This window comes from Lacerta agilis, chromosome 7 (assembly GCF_009819535.1).
Source record: "Lacerta agilis isolate rLacAgi1 chromosome 7, rLacAgi1.pri, whole genome shotgun sequence".
Taxonomy (NCBI): Eukaryota; Metazoa; Chordata; class Lepidosauria; order Squamata; family Lacertidae; genus Lacerta; species Lacerta agilis.
Window position 1 is genome coordinate 9,540,067 of NC_046318.1, and position 4,999 is coordinate 9,545,065.

Here is a 4,999-nt window from a genome sequence, read left to right on the forward strand (position 1 = left end):
CAAAAGCACATCGTACTAATATCTGCAGTAAGTTCCCATTGTGTTGTCTCTGTCCCAGTAAGGTCACACTTGGCTTAGGAGCTTGAGCCAGCCTTCGCTAACCTGTTTTGGACTACAGTGCCCATCAGCCCAGCCAGCATGGGCCCCAGGTGGGTGAAGGCCGGGCTAAACTGATGGAAGGTGCTCAGAGCTATAATTGCCATCTGTGCCTGTAGTCAGAATGAGAGTATCTTGAAACTGGGAGCCTGGTCCTGTTTAGGGGAAGTGAAAACCTCCGAACTGAGCAGACAAACCACACACAAACAATATAGTACCACTTCCTTTTCTGGATCAAGTTTCAGATTACGGGGCCTCATCCATCCTAATGACTGTTTAAGGCACTAATTCAGATAACACTCACTTGTTCGCTTGATTAGGAGGACAGGTGTATTTTGGTGGCAACCCAACCCAACTATCTGAATGTCCTCAATCCAAGTATCAGTGGTTTTAAGTAGATGTTGAAGAGCATGGCGATCATCCCATCAGGTGCACAAAATGGCCTGTCCCCATCCGATGTTGACTGGAAGGAGGCATGACCAAAACAGTGACTCATACCGAGACACAGCAGAGAGCATCTCTTCTGCAAGTCAATACTTTGGGCTCACAGGAGTTTTGAATAATGTCATCGCTTTATTTCCTGAAGCACACTAGCAGATCCCTAGTGGCCCACAGGGAATTAGCAAAGCAAATACGAAAGGTGGTTTGATCGTCTTTGGGGCATAAAGATTATTGCCATCTTGCTTTTTTAACATAGAAATAATGACAGGTGCATATGAACTCCCTGTCTTGAAATGGTTAATAGTATCGTGTAAGCATTTCCCATACAGCATTGACATATAACTGTACAGTTTTGATTACACGCACACACACAGCTCAAACAACTCAAGGCAAGCTGTCAGTCAGGTGGATATTAGCCTAAGGGCTTATTTAAGGTACATAGGAAAGAAAACAGGAAGAGGTTTAGGTTTAGGGTTTTTGGGGGGTTGATAATCTCTCCTGTTTCTCTTCTGCTAGAGCTTGAAGGACTGGTAGGAGTTCAATACATGTTGAAACAAATTGTGGTCCCTTTTGTGAATGATGCCGTTATTTGTACAAACTGCCCTACATGACCCAATCAATTCGGCAGTGCAATAAACACCAATGGCTTACTAAAGAATTTAACCTGAGAAACACGGCATCTGAAACAAATGTCATTTGACCTAGATTGGATTTCTCTCTCTCTCTCTCTCTCTCTTTGTGTGTTCATTAAAACCGTTTGTGGAGCTCCATTTCCTGAGGCGACTTAGCGGGGGCAGGCTACAGCCCAAAGAAACAGAAAGCGTATGAAATGTAAACTTTTGGGGATCGCGCCCTTCATATTTCCACATGCTGTTAGAGAGAAGCATCCTGTTCTGTACATTGCAACCTTTCGTCTAAATATTATAAATAATGAAGGCACCTTTTGTGTAGATCTTGCTTCCTGTCTTTATTTACAGTGCAGCCCTGTAAGCCCGTCCATGAAGTGACCAGCCTGCAAATATATTACCAGCCATCTGGGGCTTGGCCTAGGAAGGACAGAGGGTTCTGTTCTTCCTACAGAAGGGCCCATCTCCAGTTTGATCCCATTAACCCATCAAGACTACCCTACAGTTCTGGGTGCCCTTGCCCCCATCAAAGTTGCAGCATGGGTCCCAGCTGAAGACTAGAGTCAGCCCAGATGCAGGTTTACCTCTCAGGCTGTGTACACACCATACATCCAAAGCATGTGACATCCCCAAAGAATCCTGGGAACACATGCATGCACACAGGGTATGCCCAGCCATACCATAATGGTTTTTTTTTTTTTTTTTAAGGGAAGGTCATGGTAAGGAGGAGAGAGTATGGAGCAGCACCCTGGCTCCCTCAGCCGCCACAACCCATGGGGAAATAGGGTAGGGGGGAGACAAAGGGAGGAGGTGGAAAGCAGACAGACGGAGAGAGATGCAGGCAGAAGAAAAAGGCTGGCATGGCTCTGGAATGGGACTGCAGCTTCTGCCTGCATCTGTCTCTGGAAGCAACACAGTCAGAATCTGCAGATCCATTCCAGCCTTTTTCTTCTGCTTGAGTCTGTCTCTGTCTCATGGTTCTTCCACCATCTTTTGCTCAAATGTGGTGAGGTCTCATTCTCTAGGACAGAAAGATGAAGAAACCTTAATTTGTTATGGACAGTTTAGGTTAGCTCATTATATTGATGGATATGGATTGAGGATTAAATCTGTAATTTAAAATTTAAACCTGCTGCCCCACATGTTTGGGAGAAATATGAAAGTAAATAAGCTGTGAAGCCCTTTTAGCAGAGTAAAAACACTTATGCGCTTTTGCGGCTTACTGGAAGATTAGGTAATTACACTTTTTATCCCTGTCTGCTTTACCTTTCCCCTCTCTGTCCCCTTTGCTAAGAATGAACCACATGTTTTAGTAAAAACAAAAGGTTTACTTACATTTCAATGCAGGCAGCAAATATATCAAAGTAGTATGCATGTAGAAATACTTCTTAGTTACAAAATACAAAATTAGTTTGCAAAATGGAGTCTGAGCTCTGAGCACAGCCCAGGCATGTATGTCTGTTCACTTTATTGGGTTGAAAGGAACAGAGACTGGGGCAAAGAGGAAGGAGAAAAGATTAATATCCTTTGTCCTATTTTCCACTGCAGGAAGTAGAGGCTATAACCTGTCTTTTCTAGGAATATAGAAACTCTGTGAGTCTTAACCCCTTTATAGGCCTATTTAGCAAACATAATTGTCATTCTGAGTGCATATTTTCCCACATACCCAGTTCAAGATAAAGATTATTGACTATAACTTTGTATACACTTGGTTATCATTGCAGCAAAAATCTGGTGGTGTCTCTCATTTTTTAAAGTTTGTATTTTTAAACTAAAGGTTTGTTTTTTTTAAAAAACTAAAGTTTAGTTGTTAATTAAAAAAATAAGATTGCAGGTAGTTAAGCTTTAGTTTCTTTAGTTTGATGACTAAATATAATGTCCTTTATGATTAATAAATGTTTCCTTAAAAAAATATGAAATGTGCTGCACACAACGATGCCTGGGAACTGTATCCCTCCAAGAACTAAAATTCCCAGTAACCTTAGCAAACCACAATTCCCATTATTCTTGGGGGGAAGTCCTGTGTTTTAAATGTATGGTGTGTACACAGCCTAAGTGAGAACTAGGCCTATATGTTTTTTACAGAAAAGCCAGTCTGTTACAGAGACCAAGAAACAAACAGTGGTGAAAATTGGGGGGGGGGGCCCACAGGTTTGATTCCTGAATTCAACAGGGATCAGGTATAGCCTCTGTCCCAAATTTTCTTTAATTTAAAAATATATTAATTAATTTATTATTTTTAATTTATTATTTTTAATTTTAATTTATTATTTTTAAGCTATAATTTCCAGATGGATAGATTAGCCTGTGTTAGCAAAAACAACAGAGTCCTTTCGCACCTTAAAGACAAATGTTGTATAGCATAAGCTTTCATGGACTACAGCAGCCTTATAAATAAGCCCACAAAAGTTACTAGTCTGCTAACACAAAAATGAATAACCTATGGGAGGGAGATGTTGTCAGGAGAAGGATGGGATGCTTCTTCCTTCCTGCAACAATCCACATAATTTCTATGCTAAGGATGGAGTGGGGCTTATCTTCTCTAATATCCCACTTGATTTCTGTGCTGGGTCCACTTGCCTGCATGCGATATCATCTTCTTGCCTATGGCTACCAGGCCAGTGCTTAAATGCAAGGCTGGATTAGAGTCCACTTCCATCAGTTGCACGAAGTGTATCCATACCTGCAGCTGAAGAACTTCATGCACCTGATGGAAGAGAGCCTATGCCACGAAAGCTTATGTTATAAAAAACGTGTTCATCTTTAAAGTGCCGCAAGACTATTATATTTAAATAATGTTTTCCTTGTTTAAAAAATGGAGGGAATCAAATTAGATTCAATGAATCTAAAGAAATGCTCTCATCACTGGGTTACAGTCACATTTAGGAAACAATCAATATTAACAGTTCTATACATAAATGTGACGATGGGAACACTGTAATAATACATTTGAGAGAGAAAATAGGCATGTAAAACAGAGAAGATCGATGGCATGTAATCATGTGGAAGCACTGGAGCGGCTTTGAAAGAGGACCTAATATTTGTTTAACTTCTTAAGAGCCATAATTAAAGTGGGATATGCCAGTAGGCGTCTGAGGAATGATGCCTAGCTCTCTTGACTGATACACTTTAGAAAGCAGCAATTAATAGGCAGCAAGCAAGTTCTTTAATATCCCTAAAACAAAGTAGGATTAAGCAGGATGAAGCAGGGATGGGAGTTTATCTGATTAGTCTAGAGAAGAAAGGAACCAAATCCCCTGGCATGCCTGCCAGTGTAAATCTGGAGTAGGCTAACGTCACCGACTTGCCTGGGATTCTTTAGGCTAGATGACCATCAGATTCCATGCATGGGTGGGTCAAATAAGTAATGAGTGCAACAGTCTGGTAGTAAATTACTACTTGCGTTTAGGATTGCCAACTGTAGCACAGACGCGAGCAACCCTATCCTGACCTCAAAGGCCAGAAGCAGCTGTGTAGAACGAGAGTAGTGAGGGCAGGAGCTACGGGAAAAGGAGATTCGGAAAAGAAGTAACGGACAGAAGGAGTAGCCCAATATCAAGCTGAACTCTGCTTGTCTCCGGGGAGGCACAAGGTGCCGTAGACCAGTGCCAGATTTATGTATAAGCTAAACAAGCTATAGTTTACCCCCCCCAAAAAAATTAAAGGGGAAAAAACTGGATGTACATTTCCAAAATATAAGATAAAAAACAAATAAAATAAAACTTACATACAGCAATAGTGTTTTGTGTTGTGTAGGCTCCTATGGTGTAAGTAATGGGCCCTGCCTGCTAGCCTGCTCCCTAAACTATCACTGGTTTGCTCATTTCTATATATAG